Raw genomic sequence first — 19,582 nt, 5'->3', positions numbered from 1 at the left:
TCATGGTAGCTATCAGCAAATCAGCAAGTCAGTGCTAGTAGGAACAGTTAAGAGCGAGTGTTAGTTAGTTGTTGTTGCTTTGGGGCGATGAGGGGGGGGCTGCTGTGGGATGGATCAAGATACTTCATGATACTTCTCTCTCGCGCTCTCTCTCTCTCTCTCCCCTCTTTATTTCTCTCTCTCTCTCCCCCCTCTTTCTTTCTCTCGCTCTCGCTTTCCCGCTCTCTCTCTTTCTCCCCCTCTCTCTCTCTCTCTCTCTCTCCCCCCCTTTCTCTCTCTTGCTCCCCCGCTCCCCCGCTCTTTCTCTCTCTACCTCTGTCGCACTCCTGTTTAGAAAGGCTACTGTAGTGTAAATCTTTATACCAATTCACCAAGCTGTCTAGTTAAATGATTAACCTCGTTCTGAGGGAGAAATGCTGCTGTACATCCTGTACGAGACACTACCCACTAAGGCAGGCTGGCTTTACGGTATACACAGCTTTTAAATAGATAAAGGGGAGGGGAACCAGGACAGGTGCTAGAGTACAGACTGGCTGTACCAGCGGTAGGTTGATGTCAGGGGCGTGACAGTGGTCCCCTGACCTCTGGGTGCCCTGTGGTGGTGTCACCACACGTCAGCGAGGTCGTGTGGCAGGTGGCAGGCAGGCTCACGGCAGGCAGGGGCGCCCGGTACACCAGCCAGACCAGGAACCATCCAGATGGAGGAAGCACCAGCTGTCTCCTAATGCAGTATGTGGTGGTAAACGGTTGTTTATGGTGCTGCATGGGGAACTAAAGTTGCAGCACACACAACATGTATGGGTACAATATGCAGGCACATCAGTTATAGCCACACCTAAACAGCAGGTGTGGGCGTGTGGTTACACAAACGCACACACGTGCACCCACCCACGCACGCACGCGCACGCACACACGCATAACAGCAATTGCACAGAGCTGTTCACTGACACACTATAAATTCAACGGCACAGACACACAAAGATCTACAGTACACACACACTGGTTAGTATACAATGTCATTACCAAAGTCAAGACAGAACATTGGCTTTTCCGGACAGCTTGTAATGTTTTTCCAATAAGTGATTTAAAAATAAGAGTTAGTTATGAGGCCATAGAGTTTATTAACCGAAGGCAGAATAACTACTTTACCACCTATGACCTGCAGGTGGCAGCACCATCCAACACTCCTCTGGGCCCAGTTTTTCAAACGTTATCTGGATTTTGCCTCTCTGATAGGTTTAAATGCATATAAATATAATGAATAGAACAGAGGAATCATTGCCTTTAATAGGACTCAGTTTGTTCAGTCCAATGCCTCCCTGCTCACATACTCACTGATAAATCATGATCACTGTTCCTGTCTTTCGTCCTCCCTCCTCCACAGAGATCTCCATCCCTCCATCCCCGTTCGTTAACACACACACACACACACACACACACACACACACACACACACACACACACACACACACACACACACACACACACACACACACACACACACACACAGACACACACACACACACACACACACACACACACACCCTCCTCCACCACCTAAAGAGATACAGATCACATGAAGCCATTAATTCAGAGAGAATCTGCAAATGTGCTCTAGGAATATTTGATGTGTGTGTGTGGTAGAAAGCAGGGCTGGAGTGTGCAGCTGACCTGTGTTTGAGACATAACCGGCTCTAATGAACAGGGGATGAAGGGACAGATGGAGGGATGGAGATCTCTGTGGAGGAGGGAGGACGAGAGACAGGAGCAGTGATCATGATCCCTCAGTGAGTGTGTGAGCAGGGAGGCACTGGACTGATCACTCTGTGTCCCAGGCTCATGCTCCAACACACACACACTCCCAGTGACACTCCTATAGCTGCACTGCACTCATGGCTCACTGCCCACACACACTCTGGGGTGACACACACACGCACACACACACACACACACACACACACACACACACACACACACACACACACACACACACACACACACACACACACACACACACACACACACACACACACACACACACACATATACAGTCATTTTATGCACACAAAACACACATGCGTAGCACATTGTGAAATCACCCATCGTGATAGACACATACAGGACGCACACATATACACACTCACTCGCACACATGTACACATGTGCACGCCCACCCACCTGCTTGCACACGTCTCTATCCACATGCTCTTCACCACCCAACACATAGAGAGACCCTCCCGTCCCAAGCAGCACTTCACCACCTAACCCACATGGAGGTTCCCAAGGAGGAATGGGGAGTCACACTTCTTCACCAAACGTCAACATGGTAGGAGCTTGAACCTCGCAGACTGTAGAACCACCTACAAACTACACAACTAGTCATATGCAGTCATGAGATTAAGCATTATTGTGAAAACGATTCATGTTTAGTACCACTCACCTTGTTAGAGTTGGCAGTCGGGAAAAGCTTGACTGTTTCCATGTCCATTAACGTCTGATGTACAGAGATGTACGGAAGAGAGAATCTTGGAGCTTGGATCGTCTTGTGGGTGTCTCTTTGACTTTCTAGCAGGAGACAGATTTCCAACAGCTCTTGTGTCTGTATTAAAGACACAGGAGCTGTTGACTCGGGGAGATAGCAGAGGGCTAGGGAGCTAATGTCTTCAATTAGAAGTATAGCACAGTGGATGCAGACTGGGGGACCATAATGTATTGTGGCTCTAACTTTAGGAACCAACTTAAAAGTTAGGCTCTCCAGAGGAGGCGAGTAGATATTAAATAGATACTTGCATTACATTTATTTTTATTAAAATAGATATACTGTGTATCTACAGTACCAGTCAAAGGTTTGGACACACCTACTCATTCAAGGGTTTTTCTTTATTTCTACAATTTTCTACATGGTAGAATAATAGTGAAGACATCAAAACTATGAAAAAACATATGGAATCATGTAGTAACCAAAAAAGTGTTAAACAAATCAAAATATATTTTATATTTGAGATTCTTCAAAGTAGCCACCCTTTGCCTTGATGACAGCTTTGCAGGCTCTTGGCATTCTCTCAACCAGCTTCATGAGGTAGTCACCTGGAATGCATTTCAATTAACTGGTGTGCCTTCTTAAAAGTTAATTTGTGGAATTTCATTCCTTAATGCGTTTGATCCAATCAGTTGTGTTGTGACATGGCAGAGGTGGTATACAGAAGATAGCCCATATTATGGCAAGAACAGCTCAAATAAGCAAAGATAATCATTACTTTAAGACATGAAGGTCAGTCAATCGGAAAATTACAAGAACTTTGACAGTTTCTTCAAGTGCAGTCTCAAAAACCATCAAGCACTATGATGTGACTGGCTCTCATGAGGACCGCCACAGGAAAGGAAGACCCAGAGTTACCTCTGCTGCAGAGGATAAGTTCATTAGAATTACCAGCCTCAGATTACAGCCCAAATAAATGCTTCACGGAGTTCAAGTAACAGACACATCTCAACATCAACTGTTCAGAGGAGACTGTGTGAATCAGGCCTTCATGGTCGAATCGCTGCAAAGAAACCACTGTAAACACACCAATAAGAAGAAGAGACTTGCTTGGGCCAAGAAACACGAGCAATGGACATTAGACCGGTGAAAATCTGTTCTCTGGTCTGATGAGTCCAAATGTGAGATTTCTGGTTCACATAAATAAAAACGTATATATATGTATATGTATATAATTTATTTATGTACTTTTATTAGATAAAATAAAAATGAATTCCATCAAATTAACTGTATTATAAAGTGAAATGTGAACTAATGAATAGTAGAAAGTATGGCTGAATAGACTTTTTTACATTTCCATACATCATAGTATACTGCATCCTGGCTTGTAGCTTCCTGAATATGCGTATGACAACACTTCATATGTTGCTGCTGGGTTGTTAATGTTCAAATATTAGTTGTGTGGAGAGATAATGTATTAATGATGCCTCGTTGGATATGTTTCAAATTTCACGTTTCAACGTTTATTCGTCACGTGCAGAGGATACAACAGGTGTAAAACAGTACAGTAACATTCTTACCTTGAGAGCTCTTTCCCATCAATGCGGTGATAATGATAATAATAATATCATAATAATATCATAATAATAATAATATAGATGATAAGAAAACCTTTAAAAGATGATATAGTGTACGTATACGTATTCTCTCAATCTACAATGTCATTATCAAAGTCAAGGCCAAACAGTGGATTTTCCAACCAGTTGTAATCTTTTTCCAAGAAGTGATTTAAAAAAAAAAAAACTTTGTTTTGAGGCCATAGAGTTTATTATGGCTCATAACAGACGGCAGAATAACTACTTTACTACCTGTGTTGCAGGTGGCAACAAATGAGCAACATTGCAGATTTGAATGTAAACATCAACTTTAATAGATTCATATTGGGATGCACTATATATATATATATATATATATATATATATATATACACACACACATCTGCAAATCTCATAGAGAGAATAATGTAGTTTGACAGGTGCGTGTGTAATGACCTTTTACTTATTTTTATTAGGTTAATTTCTTTGCTTTTCATTAGGCAGCGTTCAGCATTGTTCAACTCTTTCTGCTTTCTGCTTCTCTACTTTTTAACTGAATCATCTATGCCATGGTTGTGTCGCCACATTTCCTGTTATATTTGATGTGAGCAGAGCAGATGGCTCCAAAACGTATTGTAGCGTTAGTGTCTGGGATGTACAAATGGCTCGGCTCAAATGGATGTCTTGCATTTATTTGCATACTTTGGATGAGTATGCATGAGCTCTTTAAATAGTGTATGACGTAAAGGATTCGAAAGTGGATATATTTAGCACCTAACATGTTTTCGCCTAGGACATGCCAGCAGCTGACTTCTAATATTATGCCAAGGTTGTATTTATGAAATGCATGGATTCACAAATTGGGATACACTCGCCCATTAATTATGAGCTATGTAATAGATTTTCAAAATGGACGCCTTGTGCGTTTTTCATTCAGTTGAAAACCGCTGCTTTTCCAAGGTCTCCACTTCGCACACGCACACGCACGCACGCACGCACGCACGCACACACACACACACACAAACAGCTTCTATCTCAAGGCCATCAGACTGTTAAATAGCCATCACTAACACAGAGAGGCTGCTGCCTACATACAGATGTGAAATCATTGGAACACTAGTCACTTTAATAATGCCACTTTAATGATGTTTACATATCTTTCATTACTCATCTCATATGTATATACTGTATTCTATACTATCTACTATACTATCAGTCTATGCCGCTCTGACATTGCTCGTCCGTATATTTATATATTCTTAATTCCATTCCTTTACTTAGATTTGTGTGTATTGGGTATATGTTGTGAAATTGTTAGATATTACTTGTTAGATTTTGCTGCAATGTCAGAACTAGAAGCACAAGCATTTCACTACACCCGCAGTAACATCTGCTAAACACGTGTATGTGACCAATAATATTTGATTTGATTTGATACACACACACACACACACACACACACACACACGAAAGGCATTCAAATCATTCTTTCGATAAAAATGAACTCTCTCTCAAGCATCTGATCTATATAGCTGCAATCTATATCTCCCTCCAAGCCCGCTATTAATTCGAAGACGAAGGAAAAATAATAATGTTATCTATTGATTTTCTCATTTGAAACGCTCCATATACTTTTCGGTTTGCTGTTGAGTCAACGGGCTAACTTTGTTGTAGCCACACACTCTGACGGAGGCTGCTCGTCAGCTTTGATTGATATTAGCCGGTGTGCTGGACAGCTGTGCGTCCAGATCGGGGGGTTAGGGTTCAACACGTACGGTATCCTCTGACCCTCAAGGTCCTTTGAAGTTGCCTCATTAATTGGAACTAGTTTTAACTGGTTCTCCTAACGTTACTCAATTCTTCACTGAGCTCACCGTTTTACAGTACTCTGTGGAGAGCGAGCAAAACATTGTCAGCCTGTTAATTACAGTTGACTGTGTGAATATTACTCTCAGGGTGTTCTGGCTGAGTCCACAGATGCTGTTGTCTTTAAAGCTCAGTCAGGCAGAGGAGATGAATGCTGATTGGAACACTGAAGAAGTCAGCGATCTAACAATAGAACAGGGCTTCGTTCTGGTTGCCAGGTTTTAGTTTGGGTTGCCAGGTCCGGTTGATTGGAAAGGTAGTGCCAATGTATCAATGTAGACATTTCTTCATGTAATAATACACATGTTGGGACTTAATGCTTTCAAATAACTTTTTGCTTAGTGCAGGAATTTAGACTGTACAAGGCTGTAGAATGAGCTCAACCCTGAAGAACAATAGGCTAAGTACGTTTCTTTATCTCACCTGCCTCATAACCTTTGGCCTTTTCTGTCTGTAATGGCCGTTTAAGACCGCAGTTTATATTACAAGGCACTTTTAAGTGTTCATATCACAAGGCATTTTATGGTTGTTATGGGTATTTCATCTACGCTGTGATAAGACAGTATTAGCTTTAGCTCTCAGGTATCTCTTAAACCTTAGCCTTTGCGTCCAAACCTCCTCAGTTACCGCCACACTTGATATTACAAGGCACCTTTATGCGTACTGTTCATATGAAAAGGCACTTTATGTGTATTGTTGATATTACGCTTTATTCTTGTTGCAGTGATATGATCTGTACTGACTTAAGACCTGGGTCTAGTCCCTTTGCTCCTACCTGTCAACCGAAAGCCATGTCCTTTGCCACCAATCTGCTTCCCCCTCTCTTTCTCTCTATCTCCAGGGTTGGGTCCGCAGCAGGCACTGTGCCCGTCCCATCCCTGCCTTGCTCATTAGTTTGTTCCGGCGGCGTTGGCTAAGAGGCTGTCTGGCTGATTTACGCCTAGGCAAGGGAGCTTCTCGCCTGGCTGATTACTTTTCCCCGCCGCTGGCTGTGGCCCTGTGCATGAAGAGGGAGGAGAGGGAAGGGGAGGGGCGATCCAGGGCTACGCAGGGAGGCGGGCACTTTGACGTCCTCTCCTGGAAAACGGCAGCGCAACGCTGCACAGGGAGAGGGGCAACAGGTGATAGGTTGAGGGAGACGGAGGGTGAGAGAGGGATATGGAATGAAATGAAGTGAACGGTACGAAAGGAGTGAGAGAAAGATTGTGTAGTTAAAGGAGAACAAGAGGAGGCAGAAGGAGAGAGAGGTGGTAGAAAAAGAGAGAAAAGTAAGGTCCTCAACCCAAACCTCTCCATTGTCCTTCCCCTATGTTTGCCTCTCTCCTCCCTCACCCCCCTCACCCTCCCTCCCTCCCTCCCTCTCTTTCTCTATCCCATCCACCTCTCTTTATCCTTCCACCTCTCCCTCTCATCCCTAGACCTCCCTCCATCCCTCCCTCTCTCTGCTGGCGACCCATTAATCACCATAGATTCCGGCTGGGCCATGCGCCTCACCGCCCTACCTCATCACGGAAAGGTAATTGAATCTGGGAGAAATCTGGCTCTGAGAATAAGCATCATTGATTGGCAGGTAATTGACCCTCTTTATTTATGATCAGGTGTGGATAGGAGGGATTGGGGGAGTGTTAGTCCAAGATAATGTAGTTCAATATGACAGGACAGTGAACTTGTTTGATCCAGACTGTAGCTTAAAGAGTAGTTAAACCCGTGGACTGTCTCTAGGTATAGAAGGAAAAAATGGTAGGTGTTAATGTCTGCTGCTACTGTCTAGCAATGCAAGCTGCCCACGGTTCAACTGGTAGCGCATCCAATTGTCTTGCCATCCACAATGATTCCTGACAACCACCAACTGGGAAATGGTTAGTTCCAAGTTTGGCACTGAAGCATCCAGCGACACAGCAAGAGGCCAATCCATCAAAGGTGAGAGGGGGGCGTGGGGAGCGGACAGCCTCATCTTGGGAGGTAGTGGAGGGAGCTGGGCCACAGTGTGGTGCTCCATCTCTGACAGAGAGACCCAGGTATCACTGTAGATCACTACACTGACTGCCTTTACCTGGCCTTGTCCCCTGACTGCCTTTACCTGGCCTTGTCCCCTGACTGCCTTTACCTGGCTTTGTCACCTGACTGCCTTTACCTGGCCTTGTCCCCTGACTGACTTGACCTGGCCTTGTCCCTGACTGCCTTGACCTGGCCTTGTCCCTGACTGCCTTGACCTGGCCTTGTCCCCTGACTGCCTTTACCTGGCCTTGTCCCCTGACTGCCTTTACCTGGCCTTGTCCCCTGACTGCCTTTACCTGGCCTTGTCCCCTGACTGCCTTTACCTGGCCTTGTCCCCTGACTGCCTTTACCTGGCCTTGTCCCCTGACTGCCTTTACCTGGCCTTGTCCCCTGACTGCCTTTACCTGGCCTTGTCCCATGACTGCCTTTACCTGGCCTTGTCCCCTGACTGCCTTTACCTGGCCTTGTCCCCTGACTGCCTTTACCTGGCCTTGTCCCATGACTGACTTGACCTGGCCTTGTCCCCTGACTGACTTGACCTGGCCTTGTCCCCTGACTGACTTGGCCTGGCCTTGTCCCCTGACTGACTTTACCTGGCCTTGTCCCATGACTGTCTTTACCTGGCCTTGTCCCCTGACTGACTTTACCTGGCCTTGTCCCATGACAGCCTTTACCTGGCCTTGTCCCATGACTGCCTTTACCTGGCCTTGTCCCCTGACTGCCTTTACCTGGCCTTGTCCCCTGACTGCCTTTACCTGGCCTTGTCCCATGACTGTCTTTACCTGGCCTTGTCCCCTGACTGACTTTACCTGGCCTTGTCCCATGACAGCCTTTACCTGGCCTTGTCCCATGACTGCCTTTACCTGGCCTTGTCCCCTGACTGCCTTTACCTGGCCTTGTCCCCTGACTGCCTTTACCTGGCCTTGTCCCATGACTGTCTTTACCTGGCCTTGTCCCCTGACTGTCTTTACCTGGCCTTGTCCCATGACTGCCTTTACCTGGCCTTGTCCCCTGACTGCCTTTACCTGGCCTTGTCCCCTGACTGCCTTTACCTGGCCTTGTCCCCTGACTGCCTTTACCTGGCCTTGTCCCCTGACTGCCTTTACCTGGCCTTGTCCCCTGACTGACTTGACCTGGCCTTGTCCCCTGACTGACTTGGCCTGGCCTTGTCCCCTGACTGACTTTACCTGGCCTTGTCCCCTGACTGTCTTTACCTGGCCTTGTCCCCTGACTGTCTTTACCTGGCCTTGTCCCCTGACTGCCTTGACCTGGCCTTGTCCCCTGACTGCCTTTACCTGGCCTTGTCCCCTGACTGCCTTGACCTGGCCTTGTCCCCTGACTGCCTTGACCTGGCCTTGTCCCCTGACTGACTTGACCCGGCCTTGTCCCTGTCCCTGATATACACTCAGTCTGTAGGTTAATATACACTCCATCTACACTTGTATCAGGTCGCACACACACATACTCCTTTTTTTATTAAATTCCCATTCACACCAAAACCCTCTGCCTCAATCACACCAAAGGTTAAGCCTGCCTTTGTGAATAGCACGTCCATCGCTCCCCTACAGTACTGTACACCCAGGCAGCTCCCTTCCTCACAAAGACCCACAGACACAGAATCCCTCCTGGGGCCCCTGGAAACCTCACGAAGGCCTCGGAGAAGAGCCTCTGTCTGCTGTGAGGGCATCTGAGGGGCTACCTGGGGGAATAGACTGCCAAGGCTGCCATTTAAAACACAGTCATTATCCCTAACCCCATAGACGACGCTGGGCCTGCTGAAAATAAAACTGTAAATACCAACAGAGCCCCACTGTGCCTCAAGACTCACACCAAATGAGAAGAGACTGGAGCAGTGTGTACTGTAGGGTACCTAGTGATCAGTTCTCCTGTCCTATACTCTTAGAAAAAAAGGCTTTTTTGGTTGTCCCCATTGGAGAACTCTTTTTGGTTCCAGGTAGAACTCTTTTAGGTTCAACATAGAACCCTCTGTGGAAAGGGTACTGTAACTCAAAAGGGTTCTACCTGGAACCAAAAAGTATTTTTTAATAGGGTCCTCCTATGACAGCCGAAGAACCATTTTAGGTTGTAGATAGCACCTTTATTTCTAAGAGTCTACTGTACCACATCGCACAAACAGATGGAGTTGGGTTGCAAGCAAACCATTTGTATAATACTTTTGCAGAGTAGACAATACCGTTTTTTTATGAAGTGGATATTGGTTTTGTTTTTCAGTGTCTTCTTAGGCCCCCCCCCCCCCCAAAAAAAGTAAAATGTACACACAAGACTATCTTCTTTGTTTGCCGTTGCTGGTGACCTTATTGCATTCACTCAGTGCATTGACTCTCTGTTGAGTCCAGCTCACTTCCTGTGTGTGTTCTGATCATCCTACTTCCTTACAGAGAGCACCCAGTTGTAATGTTGGCCTTCTAGCCGGACAGAGACATCAGTGGAAACCATGGATTTCCTCGATGCTATTGTGTTTTTATGTTCAAAGGTTGTGATTTGTCCCAGTGAAGGTGTATGTGCATGCTGGTACTTTCTCTCTAGTTATAGTGCGTGTACAGTGCACTATATTGGTGGTCCTAGTAGTCTGCCCTCTTCGTCCCGTCTAGACTCTTCAAAATGTAGTGTCTCTGTTTCATTGTGTCAAGGGCCACAGTGACGGTAGCTGCCAGGTAGACTGTGACCAATGTGCTGGAGATGACAGGAGAGATGGTGACACACACATACACATAGTGTTAAGAAATCGTTGCTCCTCGCGCCCTGGCCCACCGCACACCGTGACGTCCCCCACTATCCTGCTGTCTGTTTGTTCTCACTGTCACCTAGCATGGTGTGAAGTCACCCCTGTAGAAAAGCCTAGGGCCTCACTTTACCTAAGAGGAAGGTTAGTGGCGAGAGCTTACAACTGACCTCCACTGACGCACCAAGGCATAGAGAATCAGGGGGATGCCGGTGCTGGACTGTACCACGCATACGGTTCAGTGGAGAACACGTTTTAGTGACTGGGAGACACAGCACCAGACCTGTGTTTCGCCAGATAGGAGGCGGGAAAGGTTCCCGAAACATGTTACCGATTGGCTCACCTTCAGGAAGTTTAACATGATTTAATTCCAAGAACAAATGTTCTATCCTTCCAATAAGACACAAAGGGACAGTTCATCAATAGGCCATTTTCTCCAGCGTAATCACAGGGAACTGACATTGTACCCAATAGGATTATGCGATTACAGTTGTTGCTAAGTCATAAATCATTTGACTCTATGTTCCCTGAAGAGCAATCAACACCTTGATGAATATTAATAATATATGTTTACTTCGTTGTACTAGGAGGAACCAAGGCCTGGTTCAATTTGTTTTCTTGTTTCTTGTTTCCATGCTGCATAAGCAGCATTTGAAAATTGATGTTGCCCCACAAGCTTCCTGAACACACGATTGCTCACAACACCTGAGAGAGCACACGGTGTCATATTGCATCTGCTACTGGAGGGTTACACCACTTGTGTCTTCGCAATATAAAATAGATACATAAAAACAAAATGTGTGCTGAATTCTAAACAGGCATGTTCTGTTCCGCTGGCCTATAAGTGGGACCCAGCTCCCTTTCGTAGACGTTCCATTGGGAAATACTGTTCTAATTGTGCCTTCATGCTGTAGCTCTGAGAATAAGACTTTTTCTTAAGAACTATGTTTTTAACCATTTTTAGGGTGAAACTTTTAACGACCCGAGAATATAATACATGGACTAATATTAGGCATGTGAGAGGAAATCCCATTAGAGCCCCAGTGTCATGAAACAACCAGTTTTATGACACATTTTTAGGACGGGTTCCTCCCTCTCATGGTGTTGTCAAAGACCCAGTTTGGTAATCTCTCCTCTCTAACCGACCCGTCTACTGCTATCTGTCACCTCAATTTGGGCTCATCACCCAGCAGCGCCCATCCGCCACAGTTCAGCACCATGCATTCCATCTAAACGCAACTGTGGCTATTTGCGTAGCCCCGGGGGTGACACGACTCCTTTGGAAGTGTGTGTGTGTTTTTAATGGCTGTTCTCACCTCATATTATCCAAGTGGACCCTTATTAGCTGTGCCGACCCAGGAAAAACACTGAATTATTTCTGAAGCGGTGAGACTGTGTGTGTTGTGGGGCGGGACACTGTTTGCTTTCTCTGGCCGGCTCAGTGTTAAAGTCACTGTGGAGTCATCTGCCTTATAGGGATTGTCAGTGCGGTCGCTTGGTCATCCAGTTGATTCCGTCCCATCAACTCCGATCTTTAGCGCCGACGGGGGGGGGTAATCACATCTCGAAATGGCTGAGAAACTGTGAGTGACTAATGTTTGTCTGTATTAGCTTGAGTTGACGCAGAGAGGAAGAGGCTTAGCGAGAGGTTTCGCTCTCGCCAAAATATGACCAAAATAAACCCAATGCGTTTCTAAGGGCTAATTTAGGTTTTTATGGGCCTTTGGGACAACGACTCCCATTGTTATGGCGGAGACAGGAGCATCTCATCATTATATACAGATCTCTGGTTGACGTCAAACTTCCATGTCACTGGCTGCACAGGAAGTACTTTGTGGAAGAATTAATTGGGATGCTGTGGTTCTCCCAAAAATATACACCTTGATTCGAGTGCAATTTCTTGACAGACCCTGATAAGCTCTAACGGTTAGAGTGGTTACAGACCAAACAGGCCTCATGGTATAATTAATGTGCTAGCTTATACATCGGTGGTCCTGGAATTACACCAATGCCTTTATGCAACTTCCTGTTGATGCCATGAAAGTCCTGTATTTGACTGTGCTTTGCGGACTGGCTGCTAGCAAGTTAGACAATAAGGGGAATCTCCCCAGAAGGACACTGCTTCACACCACCTCATAAAGGTACTGTAGACTAATAATCACTCCCACTGGGCAAAAACTGGTTGAATCAACGTTGTTTCCACCTTTTTTCAACCAAAAAATACAAGGTGACGACGTTGAAGCAATGTTTAAAATTGATAGGATTTGCAAGAAGTAATCAACGTAGGGGAATTTCATATTTTTTTTCACCTAAATCCAATGAGATGTGGACATTTTTGGTTGATTTTACGTTGAATTCCCATTAGTTGACAACTCAACCAAAGGTCAATCAAAAATAGACTTTGAACTGACGTCTGTGCCCAGTGGGATGCTTCATTTGGTTTTTATATCGATATGCAGGCATTTCATTTATCACTCTGTGCAGCCTAGTGAGCATGCTATCACCGCCGCTGTTGTTAGTCAATAGAAAGATACATTAGAGATTAGCCGCGGTTGAATGTTTGCGTTAGCCATTAGCCGTAATTATATCTCCTGAGGCACACCGACCCTTCTATGAGAACGAGCCAACCCAGGTGAAGGACACTTGGCTAGTCTCACTATTGACTTTGAGCTTGATTCTGTAAAACACTAAATGTATTCAGAATATGAAGAAATAATAGCATATAGATCATTTTTTGGCAGTTGAATACAAAGGCAGAATTGGTCTAAGTGCTTTAGAAACCTGCGTCCCATTTTGTGCAAATAAAGACACCACCGTAAACCCCCTGGGGCAGTTTTGACTTAAGCTAGTGACGAGAGGTTACAGAATTTCACGGTTTAAACGGTCATTCAAAAACCACCACCGTTTTGCCATTTAAAGAGCAAGTGCCTCAACCTTCAAAACCTTTTCGCTCTCTCTGCGTGCGTCTTTCTCCCCTGTCTTTGCGAGGGTTTGAGAAAGGTCATTTCCACCAACAGAGAGGTGCGAAGCACCATCCGATGTGACTCGCCTGGGGAGCAAGCCCACTGATGATGTCTCTACCCCCTGTTGAGATTTGCTCAAGGAAATGGCCATAGTGTTTAGAAAGCAATTTCCCCTGTCACTCGAGGTGTTACTGTAGTGTACTGTAGATATTCTGAAAAAAGTGCAGTTTCACAATGATGATTCATAAATGTAGATATGATGGTAATGAGGAAATAAAGAGCATCAGCATGTCTGGTTTGTTTATTCTGCAGCAGCATATGTTATTGGAGTAATTTACATATTTTCTTAACATTATACAATGGACTCATTAAGTGATCGTTATGTGAAACGCAATCACAGCCACTTGAATCTGATTATAGTTCCATTTCAACTTTAACCCCCAGAGGCATATTACTTTCCTAAATGTACATGTCACTTCCTCATGACTCGCTTCATCTTCCCTCAGAGCACCCAGAGGGCATGTACACCCACATCACCCAGTCTGCCCCCTTCAAAACTGCACACACACACACACACACACACACACACACACACACACACACACACATACACTGGCTGTTTTCATCCCTGGAGAATATTCCTGCTGTTTGCGGTTTGATGATGAATAAGGAAGCTGTTCATTAATGAAGGATTTGCCAGTAAGGGTTTGGCCCGGTTCTGGCACGTGATGAATCTTGCCAGTAAGGGTTTGGCCCGGTTCTGAAGTGTGATAAATTCTGCCTTTCGGTAACTAGATTACCTCGCCACATCGTCCGGGGAGCATCGAGCGCTAATAAGACCGGTGAGTCATCACAATGCCATTTGCCACAGTGATGAGAGGTGGGAGGTGGCTAGAGGTGGAGCTTGTTATTTGCGTCAAACCGGCAATACTTCGCTACACTCAATGGGCTCATTAACGTCACTGATCCCTCTAGAACACACACACACACACACACAGACTGGTGTTACATTAGCAAGTCCAGGCACTCAATTTACCCCCACACACAAACAACCATGAACTTTTGGGAGCTTTGGGCAGTGCATGAGGAACACAAGGTCGTCCTGCTCTATCCTTCACCCCCCTCCGGCCCTGGCATTATCCCTCCATCCCTCCATCCCTGGATATAGCAGACCATCCGTCTCCCAGGGACCTCTTATCTGGCTCTCGTTCTGACACGGACGTCATTGGAGGCGGAGGGATACTGAGGGGTGGGGCGTCCTTTGTCTCACCTTGAGTGCCTTGTGGTATCACTTCTCTTTCGACACAACTCCCTCCCCCTAATACTGTCTCTCCAGGCATGACACGTATTCCCGGCTGAAGACTTGTCTCTCCAGGCATGATACGTATTCCTGGCTGAAGACTGGTCTCTCCAGTCATGATACGTATTCCCGGCTGAAGACTGGTCTCTCCAGGCATGATACGTATTCCCGGCTGAAGACTGGTCTGTCCAGTCATGACACGTATTCCCGGCTGAAGACTGGTCTTTCCAGGCATGATACGTATTCCCGGCTGAAGACTGGTCTGTCCAGTCATGACACGTATTCCCGGCTGAAGACTGGTCTTTCCAGTCATGATACGTATTCCCGGCTGAAGACTGGTCTCTCCAGGCATGACACGTATTCCCGGCTGAAGACTGGTCTCTCCAGGCATGATACGTATTCCTGGCTGAAGACTGGTCTCTCCAGGCATGATACGTATTCCTGGCTGAAGACTGGTCTCTCCAGGCATGATACGTATTCCTGGCTGAAGACTGGTCTCTCCAGTCATGATACGTATTCCTGGCTGAAGACTGGTCTCTCCAGGCATGATACGTATTCCTGGCTGAAGACTGGTCTGTCCAGTCATGATACGTATTCCTGGCTGAAGACTGGTCTCTCCAGGCATGATACGTATTCCCGGCTGAAGACTGGTCTCTCCAGGCATGATACGTATTCCTGGCTGAAGACTGGTCTCTCCAGTCAGCGCAGGCCTTAAATAGTTCTCTTGAAGGGCGATAATGCTTGTGAATGATTTTCAAGGCTGTACTTGACATATCACTTTGGCAAAGTACAGTACATACGCAACTCCAAGCAAGACTTGGGCAAGTTAAGCATTGAAACTCAGGGGGAAAAGTTGTCATTGGCATCAGAGAGAATTTTGTCAAATAACATACGGATAGATGTAAGATCTTAATTTAACCACTATTGTCACAGCAGAATAATCCTGCAGCAACAGGATTTGAAAATTTTGTCCATAATATTGCTTAGGGCCATCATACGCCTGGTGTGCCTGTGAAGATGCAGGTGTTATCTCCCTCCACTCCTCTACCTCTCCATGGCTGGGGGGCGAGAGACAGTCCCAGATCAGAGCTCCCTAGCTCAGCACTCCTCCCTCTCTGCAATAAGTGGGGCAACGTGCTGAGCCTAGAGAGGAGAGGTAATGGTGTCATTTGTTATCCGTGCAGGAGAAGGGAGGCGACGGGAGGCGGGAATAACACGGCGCTCAGTTTACTCTCACCTGGCGTGGCCGTCTCTCTGTCTGTCACTCGGTCTGTCTCTCTGTCGGCCTTTGTGTGAAAACCCATATGCAATGTGAAAGCGTGCTGTGCAGGTTTTTAGACACAGAGAGGAATGTAGCAGAATCAAATTAAAGATATCTATAAACTCGAGTATGTGTTATACACTGAGTGTACAAAACATTAGGAACTCTTGCCATGACACAGACTGACCAGGTGAATCCAGGTGAAAGCTATGATCCCTTATTGATGTCACCTGATGTTAAATCCACTTCAATCAGTGTAGATGGAGGGGAGGAGACAGGTTAAAGAAGGATTTTTAAGCCTCGAGACGATTGAGACATGGATTGTGTATGTGTGCCATTCAGAGGGTGAATGGGCAAGACAAAATATGTAAGTGTCTTTGAACAGGGTATGGTAGTAGGTGCCAGGCGCACCTGTTTGACTGTGTCAAGAACTGCAACGCTGCTGGGTTTTTCACGGTCAACAGTTTCCCGTGTGTATCAAGAATGGTCCACCACCCAAAGGACATCCAGCCAACTGGACACAACTGTGGGAAGCATTGGAGTCAACATGGGCCAGCATCCCTGTGGAACGCTTTCGACACCTTGTAGAGTCCATGCCCCGATGAATTGAGGCTGTTCTGAGGGCAAAAGGTGGTGCAACTCAGTATTATGTTTTGTAATGTTTTGTACACACACACGTTTGTTAGAGCTTTCTGGGAAGAACAGATAATGGAGTTTAATGGAGGCTAATCTCACTTTTACCTGCTGTAAAGTAAATTTGCCCCCTGCCAAACGGTGTGGTTTGAGATGATATACTGTATATCCTTGCAGGTGTGTCGAGGTACAGTAAAAACTTATTTTCTGACCCTTCTCCCCAATAAAGTGAATAAAAGAAATCCAAAGTCGTTTGAGGACATGATTTCGATTTAATCAGCATCAGCGGTGGCTTCTCTGACGCCATAAAGGAAATTGTGTCATCAAATCTTAATTGGTGTCCTGAAAGAACGCAGTCAGTGGACCCTGGGCACATCCTCCCTGTACTGTATCAATCTCCTTGGCTGTCTGTGAGAAAATATGATCATTAGTATCACTGGTATCCTTCTACCAGTTACAGTGCATGGAACATTCTCTGTGCTCAACCCTTACAGGATATAAGAGCAGAATCGACTACCCATAGACAATGGTCAATATTTGCCCGATGAAACCACTGGTTTGTGGATTTGTCTCCATAATGATAGTAGGCCTTGGTTTATATTTCATACAGGGTGCATTGGACTGGCAGTCTTTCTGATAGCTTCCCTTCTTTTTGTGATTCAGTGTCTTTCTTATCCTACCTCCCAGCCTGGACACATTGACCCTGGCCTTGCCTTGTGTGGGCTGAGCTCTCAGATAAGGCAGCTAGTGACATTAGAACACCAGGGCCAGGATACACAAAGTGGCACAAAAAGTATTTGTGCTGATCTAGGACCAGTTTAGCCTTTTGGATCATAATTACATGGACCAGGGTAACCTGATCCTAGATCAGCACTCAGGCGAAGCCCTCTGTCATCCCATAATGGCTGTGTCAGTGTCCCACATACAGGCAGCAGTCACCAAGCCCCCAGAGGATCCATCCCCTCCTCCAGCCTCTTCTTCCGTTCTTCTGGCTGATTGACTGACTGACTGCCACCAACACAAGTAGCCGGTGGACTTTTATGACTCCATTATATAATTAGGATTCTATTATGTCATCACGGCTCTGTTATGCAGGATCTCGTTGTGTGTTCGTATTACAGCGTCCATCAGAGACCGACCTACAGCCTCGGTGTCCGTTACAAAGTATTAGATGTAACGCAGAGTTCTAACAGAGCGTGGAGGCGTGAGCGCCACAGGTCACGCCCTCACGTACATATCCACCTGTGCGCCCACCTGTGTGTGCTTACAGCATACTAGAATGATACCCCATTGTCAAAGAGGACAGGCAGACAAGCTGTGGCGAGATCTACCCATTGTCTGAGTCATGTAGCTAATTAAAAATGGCCGCCGGGCTCATTGTGCTGAGGGAATCGTGGCGGGGTGGGAACAGCTGTGGCCGCCTCGGGAGAGAATGTCCGACGCTGACGTTGGCTGAGAATCCGATGGCCTTGTAACAGGGGGACGTGATAGTGCTGGCTGACACATACTGGGAAAAGCCGGCTGCAGCTGCAGAATGGATCCTTTGGAGAATAGAGAGAATAAGCTAGGAGGAGGGGCTTGGTTCTGTGGTTCATGAAGAGAAACCAGTGTCTGTCTGTCTTATCCAGTTTTAGAATGTTTATCGACGTAATATTCCTTTTGATGATAGGAAATGAGGAATTGTTTACCACATTGAGCTGCCATATTTGGTCAGACGGCACGACCAGACCTTATGAAGCTAACATTAGGAAAAGGTATCTTTTCCCCTAGAAAGCTTTACTCTCGTTAACCACATGCTGTGAGGAGGATGCTCTCAGCTGCGTCACGATATTCCGTTTCAAATAGATTTTCATTTGAGGAAATGAAGAGATCCAGCAGAGAAAATCATTCCCTTAGTGAAGGACCGATGGAGCCGTGTAGATGTGTAGGGGACGGTGTAGATCGGAGGGTCAGTAACACTCAGTGATCTCTAAAATCAATCAAGGCCCTGTTTTGTTCTTCCCAGCCATAATCACTCCCACAGATGAACAGACACTCTTTGCCCCGTCGTGATTGGCTACGGGCCGAGCGCTGCGTTTATCTAACGGCCACACCGGGGAGTTCTTAACCCCGGGATTTATCCACAGGAAGTGAGGTCGTCGAGTGACCGTCGAGTGACCTTACCAGAATCGAAGCCGTCGTCCCTGAGGATGGAGATGTTCTTGGTGAATCAACTACAGTACATCAGATGAGGATCCCATGCGGACAAAAAGTCCTGTACTAATCAAATCAAATCAAATGTATTTATATAGCCCTTCTTACATCAGCTGATATCTCAAAGTGCTGTACAGAAACCCAGCCTAAAACCCAGCCTACTAATGCAATGGCATCTTGCAGTATGGCAAGTCACTTCAAGCTCTCCTCCTATCTCTGTCATTGTTTGGTCAGTCTCCATTATTCAGAGGGAGTTGGGGGGGGGGTCTGGCTACTGTGTACTGTATTATAATAACATTATAACGACATTAGTCACTAATAAGTCTTTTCCTCTCCGCTACCTCGAGATAGAGGCCAAGGCTTCTGGGTAATTGAAAAAGTAGACAGGGGACCCAATGTAATCTCTGCAATTTAAAGATGAATTTATTTGGCCTGGCAACCTGTATTAAAACTAAAGAGCAGCGTCCCTCTGGACTGAGACGGTGGGTGGCTGGAGGGAGGTGCAAGCGAGGACGAGATCGTAATTGAAGTAACAAATTATATGCCACATA

At 46.0% G+C, this 19,582-nt stretch overlaps 1 protein-coding gene across 2 annotated transcripts in view; it reads left to right on the top strand.

Annotated features, from left to right (window-relative positions):
- kcnh2b (potassium voltage-gated channel, subfamily H (eag-related), member 2b) overlaps nt 1-19,582 on the top strand; it is a 283,242-nt gene that overhangs the window by 174,786 nt on the left and 88,874 nt on the right. The gene's annotated exons all lie outside the window — the stretch shown is intronic.

The sequence above is a fragment of the Salmo trutta genome, chromosome 6, assembly GCF_901001165.1.
Source record: "Salmo trutta chromosome 6, fSalTru1.1, whole genome shotgun sequence".
Lineage (NCBI taxonomy): Eukaryota > Metazoa > Chordata > Actinopteri > Salmoniformes > Salmonidae > Salmo > Salmo trutta.
This window is presented reverse-complemented; position numbering and strand designations above follow the sequence as displayed.